General features: G+C 36.4%; 1 pseudogene; it reads left to right on the top strand.

Moving 5' to 3' along the window:
• The first annotated feature begins 1,964 nt into the window (after window positions 1–1,964).
• The window catches only part of LOC142842459 (vomeronasal type-2 receptor 116-like), a 40,952-nt pseudogene continuing 18,850 nt past the window's right edge, over window positions 1,965–24,066 (top strand).

Here is a 24,066-nt window from a genome sequence, read left to right as displayed (position 1 = left end):
GGTCATGTCCTTTTATATGTTGATCTTTAAATGTATTAATTTCAAAAGGAGAACACTAGTCCTGTTTGCCTCATCAAATGCTAAGTAAATCTTACAACCAAGCAGAGAAAGTCTTAATACTTTCTCTTACTTAAAGTATTTTAAAATAATAAAACATTGAATAGTACTGGACTGGAGTTTCTATAAATACTGAAATTGCCCACATATAATTTCCAATTGCTTGAAATATTCCTGGCCCCAAAAAGTAGGAGTAAGATTAAAAAAAACCTGTATTAGCATGATACAAGAAAATGAATAGACAAGGTGAAGTTCGTCGGTTACATCCGTATTTCAACATTCTGTTGATAGAACAAAACAAGTCATGCTCACACCTTAGATCAAACCATCCTATAGGCAAACTACTCCCTGAGTGTAATCCAATGTTACCTCCTTAAAAGAAATGGAACCTTAGTTGAACCCTTACACTTTGTATGAGGTAGAAACATGTCTATCTCTATTCCTGAAATACAAAGTCTGGCTTTGTATCATCTGGTTGACAATAACCTTGAAGAAAGCAGAACTCTTTGACCTAAATCTAGGTGATCCGTTTGTTTAAGATAGAAACACAGTAACCCTGAAGGAATAGAGGTGTGCTCCAACTTTCTGACTTTTGGTCAATGTGGAAACAAGCTCATATTTTTGTTACTTAATGCCCTATTTTTGTTCTGCTTTAACTGCAGTCCATATCCATCCACTGAAAGGGACTCATCAGCTCACACTCATCAGTGCACCCTCACAGTGGCAATGCCAGGTTCTAGAAGGCAAGCAAAAAGACATGAGTTGGAAAACGGATTAAGAAGAATTAATGAATAACTAACCTGGAATATTTTCAGATGTTTGTCTTGAGCAAATTTCATCTTTGTCAATATGTAAATTTTAATAAAAGCTTGCTTAAATTCAGCCAAAAAAAGAAAAAAAATATGCATTGAGCCCATGGTAACTTCACGGTATTTATTGCTTTGGAAGATTCTCAACAAAACATATTCACAATGACTACAAGAATCTAAAATGAGTAAAACACCGTAGGAAATCACAGATAAGGCAGAAGAATTTGATCAGAGGACTAATAGTTCTATGAGAACTTAGGCTCATGGAGGGAGATCATTTTTAGACATAAAACATTTGCCTTGTCTTCTATTTAATATTTGTGTTTGGCAAAAGAGTGAGAGATATTATTGAGAGTTTGAAATGTAGGACACATAATATGAAGGGATCTTGTTGAATATTCATAAAAAATTTGTAATGCTATAAATGGATTTGATTCTGTGGTGATTTATATAATGGTAGTACAGCAGGATTCAGAAAAAATAGAATTGAGGCTGATTATTGTTCTCAAGACAATGGGAGCACAGTATTTGGTGAGATAATCTGTTACTGTCAGTCACGTAGTATAAGCCCCATGTGCAAGTTGTGTGAAACTCAATTTCTCTAACTATGGAACTGTTGTTCCTTGACAGAGACTTGTGAAAGAATTACCAGTGTGCAACTAGGAATTTTGACTTTGTGTGTCTTCCATGTTGATCATCTAACAAAGTACACTGACATCATTTCTGAAGGCATTAACATAAAAAGATAATTCTGGCTCTCCTAGAACCAAATTTTTCTCAAAATAACATGACCCAAGGAGCCTTAATTTCCACAAAAACAAATGATGTCATAAAACTACCTGAATTATCCCCATATATATTTCTGAACCAAATTGAGATCACATGCATATCAGGTGCACAGCCTCAGGGAAAGAAAGTGTCCAAGATTCTTCCAGAGCTGAGGAATCAACTGGGAAATAAAGGAACCATGAATACACAAATAGCCTCTCCTTTGGCTGCAGAAATAAAAGCAATGGGGAATATTTGGGTGCCCATATAATGTGCTGATCTGAAGAGCACTTCACAACACACACTGACCAGGCTTCAAGGAGGACAAAGATGTTTCCTTTGATTTTCCTCTTCTTTATCCTGAACATTCCATTTCTTGTGTCCAGGTTCACTCAACCCAGGTGCTTTTGGAGAATGAGGCAGAATAAAGACAAGGGCGAAGACTTGACGACAGGTTATATCTTCTACCTTAAAATAGTGCAGCAGCCTGTGGAGAATGATTATTTTAACAACATTCTGAATATGCAGTAAGTTTCTTTGACTTTTCAATGTAAATGTCAACATAAATATTTCATAGGGGTCAGAAAATGAGAATCAAAACAATGTTTAAAATATTTTGTCCTGTTATTTCAATTTTCACACCTAAACACCTAAAAAAATAACCCCATGTTCTTTGAGACCCATTGCTTTTTTTTTTACTTTTAGTTTGTCGAGGTGGTGTAATATTATATTCCTAGTTACCCTCCTATTTATAAGGCTGGAAACTGTGGGGAAAAAGGGACTGTATAACTTTGTTCATCAAGTGTATCTGTCCTTTTGACTGTTTCCACAACTGAGTAGCAAGTAATATCTTATTGAAAGAAACCCATACTGGGCAATAAATATCATAAATGGGTGCAACTAAACTGATGTGGATTAGATATTGTGACGACCATGCAGCTTCAAATGCATGTTCCAAAGCAAGTAAAATGTGTGACACCCTTGGATCCAAAGACTTTTTACACAGTTATTCAGTAATCTCTCAAATGCTCTGCATGTAGACACACTGTGCCTTCCAATGCCGCATAAAGAATAAAAACAGGAGACTTGCCCCTGTTAAATTCTTACATGATTGTGTTTCTCCATACTTCACTTACGTATAACCATAGGCCTTTGTTGCCACAGTACACTTCTTCACTGTCTCATTAAACTAGAGAAAGAATATTTGTAGTATAAATGATAAATTTGCAGTCTTTGTAATAGTAATTGTCACTAATAGCGGAGACTGCGTACTTTCCTAGCACTTGGCTAACTGGCAGCTGCTGCATACGATCCTTGAAAACACTTGAGAATAGTGATCTCCCAGCTCTTTGCTATTCTCTAAGAAGGACATGTCTCTTCTCTATAACTCCAGACTGTTTACTCACTGTCAATTATATCTCATTTACACCTTATTTTTCTCTTCAATGATTTTACTAGTTATAGCTTTGTCTTTGACCAATTTAGGCATATGATCTTTTGATTTTCGTGTATTCTTGATAGCTCTTTCCAAATACAGCACTTTAGGTCACTATGCATTGACGTATTTTTTTTTACCAAATTAGTTATTCATTCTGAATTAAACAACTAAAGATTTTATTAAATGATATTTTTAAATGACATTAAGATGCATGGATGGACATTCTTTTAGTAAAATATACAAAATGAAAAATAGCTCTGTGATTTACAGTGAGGCAAACAGAAATCTCCTATCTTTTCCTATTGAAGGAATGTGAGAAAGCAATAAAACATTTTCTATGCTTCTAAATCTTCATGTTATTTTGTTAGTTTTCTTTCACTCATGTTGAAGATGGCTTTATCTTGGATATTTCTTAACAGATTTGGGTTAATTAGCATTTTAAAGTCTAGTTTCTTGAGTTCTCTATATATTTTGGAGATCAGACCTTTGTCTGTTGCAGGGTTGGTAAAGATCTTCTCCCAGTCAGTAGGTTGCCTTTGTGTCTTAGTGACAGTGTCTTTTGCTTTGCAGAAGCTTCTCAGTTTTAGTAGGTCCCATTTATTCAATGTTGCCATTAATGTCTGTGCTGCTGGGGTTATACGTAGGAAGTGGTCTCCTGTGCCCATCTGTTGTAGGGTATTTCCCACTTTCTCTTCTATCAGGTTCAGTGTGTTCGGGCTGATATTGAGGTCTTTAATCCATTTGGACTTGAGTTTTGTGCACGGTGATAGATATGGGTCTATTTTCATTCTTCTACAGGTTGACATCCAGTTGTGCCAGCACCATTTGTTGAAGATGCTTTCTTTCTTCCATTGTATACTTTTAGCTCCTTTATCAAAAATGAAGTGTTCATAGGTTTGTGGGTTAAAATCCGGGTCTTCTATACGATTCCATTGGTCGACTTCTCTGTTTTTATGCCAGTACCACACTGTTTTCATTACTGTAGCTCTGTAATAGAGTTTGAAGTCAGGGATGGTAATGCCTCCAAACAATCCTTTATTGTATAGGATTGTTTTGGCTATCCTGGGTTTTTTGTTTTTCCATACAAAGTTGATTATTGTCCTCTCCAGATCTGTGAAGAATTTTGATGGGATCTTGATGGGGATTGCCTAGTAGATGACCTAAAATGCACACTACATATAGACCTATAACAACAATAACACAGTTTAGCTGTGCATTTCCTTACACAATTTATAGAGGAAATAAAAACTACTCTAAGGTACAAGTTCAATTACATTATATCGAATGCTCTAATTCACAAGTATCCTTTTAAGCTAGTGATGGATTTTTCAGGAGTGCATTGACCTATTTTGTTGTTCGGTGTGCAGAAGTTAGTGTTTCACTTCCATAAGTTCTTATCTCAAATGTAGACAAGAAAATGTATGTTGTTCAGATATACCTGGTATTATTATCCTTAATCTCTACATTTGTAAATAATGTAGGTGCATCATTGCACTCTCGAGGCCAGTGGCAATTAAGACAGTGGCATTGAAAACAATGAATTCCATTCTGTTTTTATGGTCTATATGAGTATTTCTCATGTCCATACACACAGATGATCTATTTACCCACTGTATTCTGGTATTTAAATTTATTAAAAATTAAGTATTTAAAGAATTTTTGCCAATAATCAATAAAGAAGAAAAATACAAGATGGTGATGATAGACGTGAGGGAATATGTTAACTATATTGTCCACTAAATATGAAGGAATTATTAGTACAGGAGCCAAAGATTGCCCCAGAAGACTACTGTGCAGTCACCATCATTCCTTGAATGCCTTTACCCAGTTAAGTTTGTTTTACAAAAATTACCAGAATCTTGGCTAATGCATCACGTGTACATTTAATCTTGCTCAATAATTTCAAACTGAATATATGATCAGGTTCTCTGTTTCATCAAAGCCTGTAACCTTTATTTATCTTCTATGCAAGCACTAAAAACCAGAGAAGGGCAGCCCTTTCTGTGAAAGCTCCAAATGGCTCATCTTATTTATGGGAGATTTACTTTCACGAACTTTTAAAGCTTTTGCAAACTTCCAGCAACTGATGTCATTCCAACCTCACAACACAGGGCATTTGTTGCAATTATTGAGGGATGTTGGGAATACTGTCCAGTATTTTCCAATCCTTCTTTTTACTACAAATATCATATGTAGATCTCTGTCTATAATAAACACAGTTGCCTTTTATAGAACACAAAATGAAAACTGTCAGTTTGCTCTGATATTGACTGTTTGCATTGATGTCAGCAAGAAACCTGATCTTTTAGCAAATATGTCAAAAGTGTTTCAATTACCAGCAAGGATGGTGTAATAATGTGCCACAATTACACAGTCTCATTCATTTTCTCAGAACAAAATAAAGAAACTTCCCTAATTATGTCTGTAATGACAAGTTCATGTATACTATGGAGTTTAGAGGACCTTATTGAACATCTGTCATAATAGGACTAGTCACATACCTCTATATATCTCAGCAAGTGAGTATTTTTGGATATTTGAAAGAAATCTTTGTCTTTATTTGTACCATACCAGAGGCTAAGAAAAGTGTGAGGAAGATGAAGGCCACATATGTATGTCAAAATGTGTAGTTAAAGGCTACTATTCAGAGACTTGATGAGGCTTTTGCTTTTCCTTGTGAAAAACAGAGATGAGGACAGTTTAAAAAGTGAGGTGGCTTTCTAGAACTCTTGGCAGAACAGTGTTTTTACGTTCTTGGGAGTGCAAGCTACTTCATGCAGGTCCCTGTGTTCATTCAGCTTACTTATGCACCTTGCGTGATTCATTCAGCTTATCTATGCACCTGCCTATCCTGTCCTAAGTGATCAGGTGGCTAACAAAGATACATCTCTAGCTCAGGCCATGATTTCTTTTGTGCTTCATTTAAACTGAAACTGGGCTGGGCTGCACATCTCAAACAATGAAGATGGTGCTCAATTTCTCTCAAAATTGAGAAATACATGGAAAATATACAATCTGCTATGACTTGTGAATATGATCGCAGTCAACTTTACTTGTCAAGACCTGAAGTATATTATAACCAAATAATGACATCACCCACAATTTATTTTTCATTTATGGTGACACAGACAATACTCACACTGTGTGCTTTAGAATGGGTGAATCACTAGGTACATAAAGAATATGGGTCACCCCCCCCACAGTAGGCTGAATGTATCTATAAGAAATAGAAATTTCACACTTGACTCATACCATTGGGATGTGAACTTTTACAAATCTGCCTGTTGAGATATGCTTTTTAAATTTTGACCTTACTTTGAACCAATTCCTAAAATTCAGATAAAAACATGACAAGACTAGGTGGATGAGGTTTAGATGTATCAGCTTCTAGTGTAGACACGGAAAAATTTCTCATTCAATGCCTCATTGGAATGGCTAATGGTACAGACTTTTGACATGGCCTTTAGTAAGAGTACATATGAAGTATACAGTGCTGTGCATGCTGTGTCATAAGCAGTGCATGAGATTCTTCAATAAGATGAACAGTCACTGGATGATAGCAAAAAAAATCTGATATTACATGCTTGAAGGGAGAGCTTCTTTTATTGGATTATATTTGGTGTCATCAATGCCATAGTGCTTAGAAGATCTCAGATGCTCAAATCTACTATTTTAAGAAATATTCACCAAATACAAAGTGGTCACCTGTGTCCATGTATTACAGGATACTTCCCACTTTTTCTACTATCAGGTTAAGTGTGGTTGGATTTATATTGAGGTCTTTATTCTATTTGGACTTGACTTTTGTGCATGGTGATAGACATGAATCTATTTTCATTCTTCTACAATTTGTTAAAGATGCTTTCTTTCTCCTAATGTATAGTTTTAAATTCTTTGTCAAAAATCAGGTGTTCATAGTTTTTTGAATTAATATTAGGGTCTTCGATTTGATTCCATTGGTCAACATCTCTGTTTTTTTGCCAATACCAAGCTGCTTTCTTTACTGTAAGTCTATAGTAGAGTTTGATATCAGGGATGTTAAAGCTGCCGGAATTTTCTTTATTATATAGGATTGTTTTGACTACTTTCGGTTTTTGTTTTTCCATATGAAGTTGATTATTGCTTTTGCAAGGTCTGTGAAGAATTTTGTTGGGATTTTGGGATAATTTTCTTTTTGCTTTTTTGAGACAGGGTTTTTCTGTGGTTTTGGAGCCTGTCCTGTAAATAGCTCTTGTAGACCCGGCTGGCCTCGAACTCACTGAGATCCACCTGCCTCTGCCTCCCAACTGCTGGGATTAAAGGCATGCGCCACCACCGCCCGGCTTTGTTGGGATGTTGATGGGAATTGCATTGAATATATACATATTGCCTTTGGTAGAATTGCCATTTTTATTATGTTGATCCTAACAATCCAAGAACATGGAAGATTCCTCCATTTTCTGGTAGCCTCTTCAATTTCTTTCTTCAAAGTCTTAACGTTCTTGTCAAATAGATCTTTCACTTCCTTGGTTATTGTTATCCCTAGATACTTTATGTTATTTGTGGCTATCGTGAAAGTAGATGTTTTTTTCTGATTCCATTCTCTGCTTCTTAATCCTTTGTGTGTAGGAGGGCTACTGATTTTTTTTAATTGATCTTGTATCCTGACACATTCCTGAAGGTATTTATCAGCTGTAGGAGTTCTTTGGTAGAGTTTTTGTGGTCACTTATGTGCACTATCATACCAGCTGCAAATAACAAAACTTTGACTTTTTCCTTACCAAGTCGAATCCCATTGACCCCTTTATGATGTCTTACTACTATTGCTGGAACTTGAACACTAAATGGAAGAGATATAGAGAGAGTGGACAGCCTTTTATTGTTCCTGCTTTTAGTGGAATCGCTTTGAGTTTCTCTCCATTTAATTTTATGTTAATTTAAGTTTTAGCTGTTGGCTTGCCTGTATATTGCTTTTGATATATTTATGTATGATTCTTGTATCACTAATCTCTCCAAGATATTTATCATAAAGGGATGTTGAATTTGTCAAAAGCTTTTTCAGCATCTAATGAAATGATCATATGATTTTTTTCTGTTTATTTATATGATGGATTACATTGATAGATTTTCATATGTTGAACTAGCCTTGCGTCTCTGGGATGAAGTCTACTTGATCATAATGGATATTTTTATGTGTTCTTGGATTCGGTTTGCCAGTATTTTATTGAGAATTTTTGCATCCATATTCATGAGTGAGATTGGTCTGAAATTCTCTTTCTTGGTTAAATCTTTGTGTGGTTTTGGTATCAGGGTAACTATAGCTTCATAAAAAGAGTTTGGCAATGACACTTTTTTTTCTATTATGTGGAATACTTTAAGGGGTATAGGTATTAGGTCTTCATGGAAGTTCTGCTAGAATTCCACATTGAAACCATATGGTCCTGGTCTCTTTTTGGTTGGGAGGTTTTTGATGACAACTACTATTTCCTCGCAACTTAAAGGTCTATTTATATTGTTAACCTGGTTTTCAGTTAACTTTGGTATTAGGTATTTATCTTTAAAAAATATCCATTTCTTTTACCTTTTAAAGTTTTGTGGCATACACACTTTTGTAGTAAGACCTAATGATTGTCTGAATTTTCTCAGTGTCTGTTGTTATGTTCCACTTTTCATTTCTGATCTTGTTAATTTGTGCTTTCTCTCTCTGCCTTTTGATTAGTTTGGATAGGGGTTTGTCAATCTTGTTGATTTTCTCAAAGAACCAACTCTTTGTTTTATCGATACTTTGGATTGTTTTCTGTATTTCTATATTGTTGATTTTAGCCCTCAGTTTGATTATTTCTAGTCTTCTACTCCTCCTGGTTGAGTCTGTTCCTTTTTTTTTCTAGAAGCTTTTGTTGGCTTCAGTTTGGTTGAAGTGTTCCTTCTAGTACTTTCTGTAAGGCTGGATTTCTGGATATGTATTGTTTAAATCTGTTTTTGTCATAGAATATCTTATTTTGTCCATCGATGGTGAAAGAAAGCTTTGCTGGTATAGGAGTCTGAGCTTGCATCATGGTTTCCTAGTGTCTGCAGCACATCTATCCAAGACTTTCTGCCTTTCATTGTTTCCATTGAGAAGTCAGGTGTAATTCTGGTAGGTTTATCTTTATACGTTATTGACCTTTTTCTTTTGTAGCTCTGTCAGGAGCTGCAGGACAAGGTAGGCACAGGCTCACCGTCGTCCAAAAAGATATGGGACTTTCAAGGGAAGAGAAATTCATACAGGAATTTAATCAATCACTCAGGGAGAGAGGAGTAAGAGTCAAAAACAGAGATTCATGTGTTTGCTTCATATGTTTGCTTTATGTGTTTGCTTGCGGACTCAAAAGGGAGTCCCTTGAGATGTGAGAAGTTAGGGTACCATCTACACAGCTACGCCTGCCAAGCAGGCTGGCTGCTAGGGCTAGAGAGCCTATGTCTTTAACCCCCTGCCATATGGAGCAAAAGCTGACAGGCAGGTTTGCTATACAGGAATCTAGACTCAAAAAGCTACAGCTTCATTTAGGACAGTAAATATGCTTCTTTTCCATTTTAAAAATCTTGCTTCTTGGTCAAAAATCTTTAGTTTGTAGGTGTATAAGTTTATATCTAAGGTAGATTAATTTCAGTACTGTGTTTCTGTAGGAAAGTTTTAAAATCAAAGATTGTGATATATTCAGAGGATTTTTAGAATTGTTTAGGCTATCCTGAGTTTTTATTTCTTTTGTATAAGGTTGGAGATTGTTCTTTTGAGTTCTATATTGTTCTTTTGAGTTCTGTGAAAAGTTTTGCTATAATTTTAATGAACATTTACATTAAATCTGTGAGTTCTGTGAGGAATGTTGCTATAATTTTTAATGGACATTTACACTGAATCTGTAAATTGCTTTCAGTGAAATTGTCATTTTTGCTGTGTTTCTTCTGCTTTCACAAGAAAGTAGGGGATCTTTCAAGATTTAAAGTTCTTATCCTACAAATTTTTCCATTTGTACGGCCCGCTCTTGGGTGGGAGTCGTATTGTTTCAGCTTGAGGTCCTTTCCTGCTGCCAGGTGTGGCTTCAAGGTGGTCTGCTGAGACTCAGGCCTCTTAATTAAATTTATCAAGGGCCAGAGTTATACTCTAACAAATGATAATGGTTAAAAATAAAAAACATTTCCGCCTTCACAGGCAGAGATGACAGGACCCAAAACTTCTGTCCTGCTTGCTTGGAGTTACTCCAAGATATTTTGTGGTATTCATGGATATTTAAAAGGATGATGTCTCATTTATCCTAGATGTAAAAGGTACATCTGGGTTATTTTCAGATTCTAGGCTATGATAAAATGGTTCTGCTATGGGCATGGCTAAACACATGTCCTTGTGGTATGGTTAAACAACTTTGTATTTAGGCCCAAAAGGGGTATTGCTAAGTTTTGAGGTAGATATTTGCCTAATTTTAAAAAATAGACAAAATGAGGGTCCCTCAGGGCTGGGGAGACTCTCACTCAGGTCTTGGGATGGTGCAGCTGCCCCATAGCTCGCTGGAGACCATCCTTGCTGAGGTCGCACACGTGGCCTTGGTTGGCGGGGGAGGAGTTCGACCCCCAATGACCAGGAGAAAGAATTTTTTGAGGAAAGGGGCCACACCCCAGTGGTCCAGGAGGGTCGTAAATTCCAAAAATCCAATGGTGGTCTCTGGAGGACAGCTCTCCTGCCTCGGGACCACTCCCAATAATCCACTAGTTCCTAAAACAGTACTGTGATAATTGCAGCTGGAAAACCTGTTTTTCCAGGTTAAGGTCTGGCTTTGTCTTCAGCTGGTTCCTAGGGCAGTTCCTAGGGCTGAAGCGGCTGGCCCTGGATTTTTGATTCTTCTCTTCCTGCTGGGAGAGTCTGGGTTCATCCAGGTTTTTCAATACTTGTGTGATCCAAAGGTGACTGTCGGTTTGCACTTCCAGCAATAAAGTTTTTTCTTTACCCACATTTTCTTAAGCATAAATTGTTAATAATAATTTTTAATCTTGGTCATTTCTACAAGGATAAGATAAAATCTCAGAGTTTTGGTTTGCATTTCTCTGAGGGCTAAAGGTTGTTATGTTTGAGCATTTTTAAGTGTCTCAGTCATTTTTAAGTTCATCTGAGAGTTTTCAGTTTAGGTCCAAAGCAAATATTTTTTGGGATTAAAATTTTTAATAACTAATTTCCTGAGTTCTTCATATATTTTTGGAATGGATTTATGATAAGTAAAGATCTTTTCCCACTATATAGTCTTGTTATACAAAAGTTTCTCAGTTCAGGAGATTTATGGTTTCTCCAAATGTTTATGCCACTGAGGCTGTGTTTGAAATGTGGCAAAATGTGCTTCAAAAATTTTTCTGTAAGGTTCAACATAATTTTTATATGCTGAGGCCTTTGGCTCATTTAAACTTAAGTTTTGTACATGGAGATGGATGTAGATTTATTTTCATTCTTCTACATGTTGGTGTCTAATGAGGCCAGCATTATTAGTCAAAAAATGCTTCATTTTTCCATTTTCCTATCTGCAAGGCAGACTTAAAACTTAAGAGGAGGATAGCCTAAAAACTTTTAATTAGATGTACAATGGTTAAAGCCCTAGTTATAATATTCTTATGGAAGACCTTGAGCAGCTAGGTAAAATTCTTACAAAAAACAATTTCCAATAAAAAGCTTAAACAAGCTGCCTAACAGGTACTCAAGCAGGTAAAATATAAATCAACAGGTAAAGTATACAATAATCAACAAATACAATATGTTAATTATAATTCAGTTATGGCAAATATGTTTATTAAATGTAAAACTTATTCTACAACAGTTTTATAAAAAAATGCTGTTTATGGCTAAACCTTCTCAGTTTTGCTAGTTAAGATATTAAACTCTTAATTTAATACAGTAGCCTGTCTGATACAAAAGAGCAGGATAAAAGCTGAAAAATGGTTTGACAAAATATTGACTATGATCAATACTTCTTATACTAAATAATAGATTCATTGATAATTTTAAGACTGATTCCTGGACAATTGTCTTTGCTCAATTCAAAGGCTAAAAAACAATAATCTTTTCCCAGATCATTGCTACAATTCACACAACTGTATTTTGCTAATGTTATAGCAAAAAAATCCCTTAAAGGATTTTATGCTAAATTTTACAAACGGCTTTTCCAATGGAAAAACTGCATATATGGTTAAAATAAAAAAAAAAATTGTGGAGCGTAACAAGGCTCCTTGAAAGCACCTCATAAAAGGTTGCAAGCAGATCCTAACGCAAATGGATCTGGCGTGATAACACCAAGCTATCCTTTGCTAAGGCAAGGTGGAAAAGCCTTTGCAATGCATTATGAAAAAACCCGACCTATTTATAGTTGGGGTCGAGGATATGTTTATGCTTTTTTCACAGAAAGAAAATAAAAGCTGGATCTGATGTCGAGGCTGCAGATGCCCACAGAGGAGTTCCAGAGGAGACTGGGGAGAGGTCCTTGGTCCGGCCTTTCCTGCCCCCAAGGAGAGGAGTGCCTGATAACAGAACCTGCTACCCCACTCTGCAGGGTGTCAATTCTGCCCCTAGAGAGTCCAGGGAGACCCACCTGAGAAGTGCCAGGATGTGTTTCAGATAGCTGAACCCAGCTCACCTCACTCAGGAATCCCACCTGCCCTAAAGCACAAATGCTGAGCTGCTTCTGATGCGTACTAAACATCAGACAGTTTTAATCTTTGGGACACAAAACTCATTTTAATTAAAATATTAACCTCTCTTCACTTAAGAAGGGGAAAGTTTAGGGTTCCTGTCACTGTTGCTCAGAGACTGGAACTGGTGGTATTTGGTAACAACTATGTATGTCACTGTGCTCTTACTGCAATTGATCTAATGATACTTAGAACTGCTTATAGATGTTGGGAAAGGATTGACACACTCTGTAAAGTGTTTGGGTTTAATGCATATGCTAAAAAATTTAGATTTAGATCCCTTTTACACTGCCCTAATTGTTGGCAGGCAGCACTCATAATCTTATTGTGGAGTAGGCATTTAGGAAGGAGGATACCTAAGGCCAGATAAAAAGGTGAATACTGGGTTTGGAAAATGCCCTTTCTTCTTGTCTGGAAGATGGAGTTATTGGTGCCCAAACTTATATCATTATATTTTGTTTGAGGAGCTACTCACAGCCTTTTCATTAGTGATAGACACAGGGGCCCAATGACGGGAGTTAATGTGGATCCTCGCCTGAACAGCACACTATACAGAGGCTGTACTGGCCGGCTCAACATGGCATGGTGCCAGGCACGAGGAGTGCCCTCCACATGGCCTAAGACAGGGTCGACCTGTGATCTGTTTACTTTAAATCTCGCTAGATACCTTTCATTTGAGGAGCTCCAAGGACGGGTGACTTGTGGCAGGAAATCTCCCAACCTAAGACAGGATACTGGGAATCCTAGGACAGGTAAGGGGGATAAAGACCTGGTCCCCACTCGACCTAAGAATCATAAGGCACCCCTCTGTTCCCAGGAGAGGTAAATTGCTTCACCATTCGAGAGGAGGGTCTCTCCTTGTCCCAGTCCCTTCTCCTTTAGATCTGACACCATGGTTGGACTCTGACCTGATGCCCTTCACTTAATAGCTGCCTTTCTTTATAAAAGAAAGGGGGATCTGTCAGGAGCCAATTTCCTCCTAAAATCATTACAGGAACCATCACCCTGGGGAGTCTGCAGAGAACCCCACACCCATAATTGTGTTAAGAATGGTTCTATTGACAGAGCCTACCCCACACCCAAATTGGCTGTTAATGAGAGCTATCTGTTAGCGGAACCCACCCCGCATTCTAAACTATCTAGGGAGCTAGGTGTGTCAACTTCCAGGCCTACAGTGACCTGACCGAAGATAACCTCCTGCCTACGTGACCAACTCGGACCATGTGACCAACGTGAACCACGCAGCAAGAGCCCAGATCCCTGTGCCCATCCCCCAAAACTTTACTCTATATAAAGCTATACCCCATCTGTAATAAACGGAGGCTTTGACAAACTTTGCATAGCCTTCTTCCTCTATCTTAGCCCATTGTCTTCCAGGTAGTGCCTCTCCGTGACCCTGGAATAACTGAACTGCCAGGCGGGCTACTAACCCTAGACTAAGTGGCCCGCCAAGGCAATCTACACAGCTCTAAATACTCTTTCTTTATTCTGAATGTATCTTGTTTTGATTAATATATGGCAAGGGGATTTTTTTTAATCCAGTCTATTTGGTGTTCTGGGAGCTTCTTGTGCCTTCATAAGAATATCCATTTTAAGGTTGGGAAATTATCTTCTATACTTTTGTTGAATATATTTTTTGTGCCTTTGAGCTGTAATTCTTCTCCTTCTTCTACCCCTATTATTCTTAGGTTTGGTCTTTCCATAGTGTCCCAGATTTCCTGGATGTTTTGTGTTTAAAAGTTGTTGGATTTGTTGTTTTCTTTGATCAATAAGTCTATTTTCTCTATAGTATCTTCAGCGCCTGAGATTCTTTCTTCTATTTCTTGTGTTCTGTTGGTTATACTTGTCTCTGTAGTTCCTGTTCATTTACCCAGATTTTCCATATCCAGACATCCCTCAGTCTGTGTTTTCTTTATTACCTCCATTTCAGTCTTCAAATCTTGAACTGTTTCCTTTACCTGTTTGATTCCTTTTTCTTGGTTTTATTGGGTATCTTTGAGGGATTTATTAATATTTTCTAACTTTTTGTTTGTCTTCTTTTCTATTTTTTGAGAGAGTTTTTCACTTCCTGTTTAAGGGTCTCCATCATTTTCATGGGGTTACTTTTAAAGTTGACTTCTTTCATTTCTTCTGAGTTAGGATGTTCAATTCTTCCTGTTGTGTCTGTCCACTGTGTTCTGGTGGTAACATGTTACTTTTTAGGATGTTAGAGGAATTATTGATTGATGCCTACACATCTTATCTCTTCCTCTCCAGATTCCCTCCATGGGAGCAGGGCGTCTTAATGGGCTCCAAGCACCTTAAAGACAAAAAGGCAGGCTCTTCATATCCCCCCCAACATGGTAGCAGTTTTCTTACTGGGTTCCAAGGACCTAGAAGAAAAAAAGGAGGGTTCTTTGGATTACCCGCAACATGGGAGCAGGGCCTCTTGCCTGTCTAAAAGGACCTCTCTAGAACCCCCCAGCACAGAAGCAGGTTTTCTTTCCCTAAATGACATTTTCTTTCACCACTGCTATCACTTTGTCAATATGTTTGGTTATATGTAGTATTCATATTTAATTAGGTCTAAAAAGTCTTTAAATTCATTATCGTTAACTTGATTCTCTCATCATTCATTTGAAAGTTGTTTGTTTTCAGTGTGAAAGTTTTCTGTTTTTCTCTTAAAGCTGATATTCAAGTTTAATCTCTCTTTATTTGATAGGGGGCAGAGGGTTATTTTACTTTTCTACATCATTTGAGATTTGCTTTATGACCAAGTATGTGGTCAATTTTGGGGAAAATTCCATGAGATCCTCAAAAGATGAAATGCTAGTTTGTGTTTGTATACAGCATTCTGCAGATATTTGAGAGGTTCTTTTGTTATAATATCTGTTACTAGGAGTATTTCTTTGTCTTGCTTTGTTTGGATAACCTGTTTTTTGGAGAAAGTAGGATGGTGAAATATCTGAAAGACAGTGTGTCATGTAAGTTTAGTTATATTTCTTTAACAAATGTTAGTCCGGAGGCATTAAACTATAGACATTAAGAAATAATGTAATCTTTGGGTTGTATACTATAATAAAAATGAAGTACCTGTAGTAATAGAAGAAGTGAGCCACTTCCTGCTGCCTGGCTCCTGGCCTTCCAGCTAGCTTATATCCCGAAATAACAACACACAAATTGTATTCATTTAAACACTGCCTGGCCCATTAGGAAATTTCAAAGACAGTTCAGTTACTTTCTTTTGTATCCTGCAGAATGTCTCACAGATCCATTCATGAATCAGGAACCCCGAAATATCATTTCACCTTTAAGCAAGTTCAGCAGTCCTCTATCTGTGGGTTCTTTGTGTGCAGTTTATGCAACAGTTCAAGCAAGAGCAGTTTCTTGCCCAAAAGCTGGCAAACTCCATAAGGAGCCTCTTTGATGCTATCTTCCTCTTAAAGAAGCTTGGTGCTGTCAGGAGCAGACATGTCAAATTGTCGTGAAAAGCCCTAAGTTATTAAAACTTTAAATGCCTGTAGTCTTTGAAAAATGTGAAGAATGCCTATCTAACTGAAATATATCTCTATATATCTAAGAAATCTAACTAACATGACTACAAGCTTGACTATTATCAGTGATTATCCATTAACAACCTATATTTCCTAATTATACATTACATTTTTAAATGAACTACACAATCACAATACCTTAATCAAGATCAGAAATACATATAACAAAATTGACCTTAAATTAGATTCAGTAAACCAAGCTTCACATCAATGCAAATTATTCATATCTATATCATACCCCCCTTTAAATGTAAAAGAACATTTATAAACAATATTTGGGAATATGGACGTAGTTATTTCTCTCCACTCTGTTTCATACTCTATGGAGGCGCTAGTAATCAGGTCTTTCATGGTGTATCCTGTTTGCTAGGTTTATCTCAGTCAGCAGTTTAGTGAAGTAGTTTATGAAGGTATTCACAGCAACCTTTCAGGAGAGCATGGTCTATCATAACATATTGTTCTAGAAACAATCCATAGGGTCTCATCCTCTGTAAAAATAAAAGGACCTCTTTTCAAAGCATCATATCCTTAGATCCAAATTCTAAAGTCATGATAACTTTAGAACATATATGCTAGATCAGCTTAGCAGCTCACAAAATATAATGTCTCTCTGTTTTTAGCTTCTTCCCAGTCAAAAAATTTAAAGAAAATACAATATACAGAATCTAAGCTCTCTGTGAATTTTCCATTCATGAGAGGAAAGTAGCTACATTTATCTTGCCTTCAACCCCATTGAAAATCAGGAAAGATTCAGCATGTCTGAACTGGCAGCTTCATAGCAGCAGCTCTCTTTCATTGCCTCCTTTCTCCCAACATTCTGTTCTGTCTACTCCACCCACCTAAGGGCTGGCCTATCAAAAGGCCAAGGCAACTTCTTTATTTAACCAATGAACGTAACACATAGACAGAAGACCCTCCTAAACCAAGTACCTTTTATCATCTTCTTCTATTAATTTGATGTTTGAAGTATATTTCATTAGATGTGAAACAGGCTTCACTGTCTTGTTTCCTAGGTCATTTTCATGAAAACATTTTTCATTCATTAACTCCTCTGAGGCATGACTCTCTTTGTGTTGGAGGTGTTTTTATTATTTCCAGAAGGATGAACTCCTTCCACATTTATTGTTTTGGCCTGTGACTTTTTGTTTTGGAGATGATACCACTTAAATATCAATGACAAGTCATTGTTAAATTTCTATATTTGTTATTTGTTGTTGTTGATGGCTACGATGGTGGTTTGTGTGGATGTTTCCTGTTCTTGTTTTCCTAGGAAGAGAATCTTTATTTCTTGTTTTTATGTGCATGTAATTAACCTCTCATGGTTGAGTTTTCCTTGTGGTACCTTCCTTAGTGCCATATACGTGGGTAGATATTGTTTAAATTTGCATTTTGGTGGATATCTTCTCCCAGTCTCTGAGGATTGAATGTTTTGCAGGGTATAGTGGTATGGATTGAAATCTGTATTCTCTTGGAATCTACAGGTCAATTGAAAACATTATTGTGTCTTTTGTACTCATTGAAAATTGCAGTGAAATTCAGATAAGTCTACATTTATATGTTACTTGACCTTTTTACCGTGGGGTATTTAATATTCTTTCTTTTTCTGTTTATTTAACATTTTAATTACTATTTTGTGAGGGCATCTGTTTTCTGTTCAGATCTACTAAGCATTTTGTAAATTTTTGTGCCTATTGAGGGTTCTCCTTTTTTGGGTTATGAAAAATTTCTTCTGTAGTATGTAAAAGATATTTTCTGGGAACTTGTGTTGGGATTATTCTCATTTTTCTATTTCTATTTTTCTTATGTGTAATCTTTTCAAAGAGTTTCAGTGTTTTTGGATCCTTCAACTCAAGGACTTTTTAGATTTAATATTTCCTTTGATAATTGTTTCTATATTTTCATCTATTGTATTCTGTTCGTGATCCATGTTTCTGTAGTTCCTATTGCTTACATAGACTTTCCTTTTGCACAATTCCTTCAGATTTTGTTTTATTTCATGTACCAGCTGCCTATTTTATGTCTTAAACATTTTTATTCATTTCTTTCAACTAATTATGTTTTCCTTGCTTTCCTAAAGGAATTTATTTCATTTACTACATGGCTTAGTTTCCTCTTTTCTCAATTTCCTTCAAGTATTTATTCATTTCCTCTTTAAGGTCCTCACTCATATTCATGAAGTTGGTTTTAAAGACTTTTATTATGCTTCAGTTGTGCTGGAACTCTGAGGTTTTGTAGTAGTAAGATAACTGACATTGGTAGTAACATATAGCTTCAGGTGTTGCTGATAGTATAGTAGCACTCGTTTCTGGGTCTGACTTTGTGGTGAATGTAGACCAATGTGCTTATTTACAAGTTCATCTTTTGATACAGTACCCAGTACCCCTCAGGGAAGAGAAGCAGTCATAAATCTTCCAAGAAGGGGAAGCCAGCAGTTATATAATTTTAGTACAGAATAGAATTATGCTTTCAAAGATGATTCAACACAAATGCATCTCAAGTTATTCCATAGAACAGAAACAAAATAAATATTGCCTAAATATTTTTATGAGCTATAGTTTCCCTAATAATTATATTTCCCTGATATGAAAACCATACCACAGATGGGAAATAAAAGGGGGGAATGACAGATCAATTTCCTTTGTGGGTATCATTGAAGAAATACTCAGTAAAATAATTGTAAACATAACCTAAAATCTCATCAAAATGATCATCACAGACATGCAGGGATGGATCAATATATAAAAATCAACTAATGTTTCAATGACATAAGCAAAAAGAAAAAGAAAGAACATGTGATCATCTCATTAGATAATAAAATTGAACAGCACTTCATTGTAAAAGTACTGAAGATAATAAGTATGTAAAGAAGAGACATCATCAAATGGATGCAGTCTAGAGATAGCCTATGGCCTACACGAAAATTTAGTAATGCGATTTTCTTTACAACTAATAAGTTTTACTTCTTTTTATAATTATTAAAGACAATGTGAGTGTGAAAATACATGAAAATATTTTAGCTCTAATAATGGAAACATTTTGTAATATGAGAGAACCCTCTGTATGCTGTGATTACCATTAATGAATAAAAAAACTGCCTTGCCTGTTGATAGGTCAGAACTTAGGTAGGGGAGGAAAACTAAACAAAATGCTGGGAGGAAGAAGGTAGAGTTGGAGGGACACCATGGAGCTACTGCCATCAGAAACGGAGGTGCCCAATACAAACAATGTCTCCACCCAAATCCCATTTTTAGTGCAGTATTTTGGGAGCAAACTAAATACATGATTAGAGAAATGGTATAAGAATGTCACTCCCTAGTTTCCCTTTGCTTCTAAGATAATCGACAAAAGATTTCTTTGCAGCCACTACTATATTGTAAAGTGAGCAAAAAAAAATGAATAAAAAGAAAATGAAAGATAAAGCAGAAACAAATTAGTCAACAGATTTAATTGATCTGTGAGAATAGAGGGTCATGGAGGGATATAATTGCTAGATATTAAATATTCAATTTGCCTTTTCATTATTCATGATTGTTTAAGAAGAAGAGTGATAGGTCTTATATGGTGGATGAAATGAATCACAAGTCTGCTGTTCTCTCTGGATTTTGTTGAATATTTAAAAATCAGCATTTAAAATGTAAATGAACTGTGGTTCTATGATGTGCTGGATAGTTTTGTAATATTAGAATATAGTAATTTTCAGGATATAGTTTGATTATTAGTTCTCAAAACAATGGAAGGTCTAGATTTTGGTTAAACTGGCTTTAATGCCTTTAAGGAAGAGGAATGTCATTAAACTACCTGAATTTGTCTCATATGCATTCATCACATGGACTACAGACTTCAGATGCAGTACCTTAAAAAGGAGTGTTGAAGATCTCAGTGTTTGAGGAAATGCTTTCAAAAAGAGGGAATCAGGAATGCGCAAATTTCTATGTATGTAGAAAACGAGCATTTTGACAAAATTTTGAATATACAATATAATGCTTTGTATGAAATGTCACCATAAATATTACTTGAGAAATAGACAATGAAAATCAGAAAAATGGTATGAATTTTCTATTCTGTTTTTACAGCCTGCACACCAACAAGCAAATCCAAATTCTTTTAGAGAATTAATGATATTTTTCTACTTTTATTTTGTCCATAAATTGTTCTGTTTTAAACACAGTTATCCTCTAATTTTTGAGACTTGATGCTGACTAAAAGAAGAACTCTCTACATTGTTCCATAATATATATCCATCCACTTTACAGTTTCTATAACATTGTAGCAAGAGATGACTTATTAAATAAAACCCCATTGTATTTCAATTAGTATCATCCTACATGGGCCAAAGTAAATGGTCATAGAATATAATCAACTGATGGAATTCATCAATGTATATGCCCTAAAGCATGTGCTAAAGCCTAACTGGCTGTCAATGTGTAGAAGAATGAAAATATATTCATAGCCATCACCATGCAAGTCCAAATGGATGAAAGACCTCAATATGAATCTGACCATACTAAACCTGATAGAAGAGAAAGTGGGAAGTAGCCACTTTGGAAATCAGTGTGGTGATTTCTCAGAAATCTAGGAAACACCCTACCTCAGGATCCAGCAAGACCACTCTTGGGAATAGTCCCAAGAGATGCCCAATCATACAACAAAAGCTTTTGTTCAACTATGTTCATAGCAGCATTATTTGTAATACGCCAGAACCTAGGGAAACCCTAGATGCCCTCAATGGAAGAATGGATAAAGAATGTGTAGCACATCTATACATTAGAGTACTCCTCATTGGTTAAAAAAAAGCAATGAAACTTGAATTTTACATGAAAATGGATGGATATGGAAAAAACTACCCTGAGTGAGATAACACAGACCTACAAATATGAATGTGGTATGTACTCACTCATTAGTGGATTATACCCATTAATAAAAAACATTGAGCCTATAGTTCATGATCCTAGAGAAGCTAAATTATAAGGTGAACCAAAAGAAAATCATGTGTAGATCAACATGGAAATTGGAAACAGACAAGATTACCAGGCAAATTTGGAACATGTAGGAGGAGGAGGAGGGGGGGGTAGAGGGAAAAGAAAAGAGTTAGAGAGAGGGGAGAAGGAGAGGTTTTGGGAGAGCTAGTGTTGGTGGGATGGCTGAGATGGAGAAAGGATTGATATGGGACGGGAAGGAGATATGTTATTTGAGGGAGCCATTTTGGGGTTGTCAAGAGGCTTGGCTCTGAAGGGGTTTTCAGGAGTCCATGGGGATGACCTCAGCTAGGACCCTGGGCAGTGGAGGAGAGGGTGCCTGAACTGGCCTTGTCCCATAGTCAGACTGATGAGTATCTTGAATATCACCATAGAAACTTCATCTAGCAGAAGATGGAGACAGAGACAGAGGCCCACATCAGGCACTGGACTAAGCTCCCAAGGTCCAGTTGAAGAGTAGAAGAAGGGAGAATATAAGCAAGGAAGTCCGGACTATGAGGGCTTCACACACTGAGACTGTGTACCTGATTTAATGGGAGCTCACCAAGTACAGTTGGACTAGGAATTAATGAGCATGTGATCAAACTGTTTTCTCTGAATGTGGTTGACAGTTGGGCAGACTGGGGTGCCAATGACAATGGCATTGGATTTGTATCTATTGCATGTACTGGCCTTTTAAGATCCTACTCTCTTTGGATGCATACCTTACTCAGCCTGGATATAGTGGTGAGGGCCTTGTACTTCCCCCAGGGCAAGGTGCCTTGCCCTCTCCTTGGACTGGAGAGGGTGGGAGGAGAAGGTGGGAAGTAGGAGGAGGGAAGAAAGTGGGAATTTTTTTTGTATTATTTTTAAAGTGAAAAAAATAAAAACAAACAAACAAAAAATGTTGTTAACAAATATAGAAATTTAGTCCACTGGGACACTCTAACTGTTCAATGGATTTATGTTTCTTAATGTTTGGGGAAAGAAATTAGTGTTTTGGCTTCACAAGATCTAGTCTCAGATTCCTGTTGTGATTACTCAATTTTCAATGACACTTTTTCTGTGTGATAATAAAAATATTCAAAATTTATTTTTAATTTTAAAATGTATAGGTAAATACATAAAGACTACAATATCTAAGTGGGAAATAGATTCATTTTACTCTGAGTGAATTATTTAGAATGAAGTGGTATATTAAGAGGACATTGGGTACCATTCTGTAACATGAGGGGCTTCATATTGGGGTTTCTGTCCTGGCAGGACCCCACAGCCAGTAAGCCTCAAAGAAAATCTCACAGAGAGTCTACATTAGATATAAACTAATTGGCCCATTAGCTCAGGCTTCTTGTTAGCTTTTATAACTTATATTAACCCATTATTCTTATCTCTGTTAACCACATGGCTTGGTACCTTTTTCAGTGGGGTAGTCACATCCCACTTCTTCGGTGATCTGGGCTGGACTGCAGAAATATCTTCCTTCTTCCTAGAATACTCCTGTTCTCTCTGATCCTCCTCGACTTCCTGTCTGGTTTTCCTGCCTATACTTCCTGCCTGGCTATCTGCCAATCAGTGTTTATTTAGAACATGATTGACAGAATCCAGACAATTCTCCCGTACCAAGGAATAATTGATGTTTATCAGTCAGATGATATGAAATGACTAGGAAGAGACAGAAGTTAAAGCTCTTCCCAAAAATATAAACACAAATTGGTATTATTCACTTCCAACATAGTTGTTACCCGATTTTATTACCAAAAATGCCTCGTAAACATTTTCCTCACATTTTATACTTTATCATGTTCTGTTTTACAAAAATGTTAACTGGCATATACAAATTTATGTAGGATACTATTGTTGTGTAACTGTAACTGGAAAGGTAGTAAAAGCAGTTTGTTAGTATAAAAAATATATTGGTCAGATATATCCAGTGTGAATATATGACATTCTTTGTAAACATAAAACAGGTGAAGAGTACTTAGAAGGTACTACATGGCGTTAATCTCCTCATCAAGAACCTGGGGCTGGCATGCTGGCGTATCTCTGTACATTTGAGGACAGTCTCATATGTAGAAATTATGATAAACTTATTGGTTCACATGTCTCTTTAATTTTTCATATTGCTCTATGATTTAAAAATAAATACATGAATAAGTATATTGATTGGTTAAAGCCTTTGCATTGTCTTTTTCTTTAGAGTAAGCACTCAAAAACCAGAAGTTGAAAACAAACTCTTTGAAAGATGCTGATGGTTCATCTTTTTTATAGAACATGACCTCTGATTAACATTAAAGCTTATTACAAGCTTCCAGCTACTTATATTATTCCAATCTCAAAGCATAGGCCATTCTTTCAGTATTGGCAGTGGTTGGGAATACTCTACAACTCAGAATAGTACATCTACTGACTACACAGGATCATCTGTAGATCTTTGTACATATTAATAACCATATTTATTTTACAGAACAACTAAAAACATCCAGTTTGCACTGGCCTTAGCTTTTGCCATGGATGAAGTCAACAGGAACCCTGATCTTTTACCAAATTCATCATTTGTATTTGGATGCCCAGAAGGTGATTGTGCATTTGGGATTAAATTTTATAGTGACTTGAAATTTTCTGAAGAAGTTCATTATTTACCCCTAATTATATCTGCTATGAACAGACTATGTGTGAAATAATGCTTACAGGACCAAACTTGGAAATATCTGTGGTGGTTGGGATCATGTTTAACCTCTTCAGACCTCAACAGGTGAGATTTTGTGATGTTTTTGCCACAAATTCTCATTCTCCCGTTATAAGTCCTAGATGCTAAGTAGATTGTG

This window comes from Microtus pennsylvanicus, chromosome 1 (assembly GCF_037038515.1).
Source record: "Microtus pennsylvanicus isolate mMicPen1 chromosome 1, mMicPen1.hap1, whole genome shotgun sequence".
NCBI classification, from domain to species: Eukaryota; Metazoa; Chordata; class Mammalia; order Rodentia; family Cricetidae; genus Microtus; species Microtus pennsylvanicus.
This window is presented reverse-complemented; position numbering and strand designations above follow the sequence as displayed.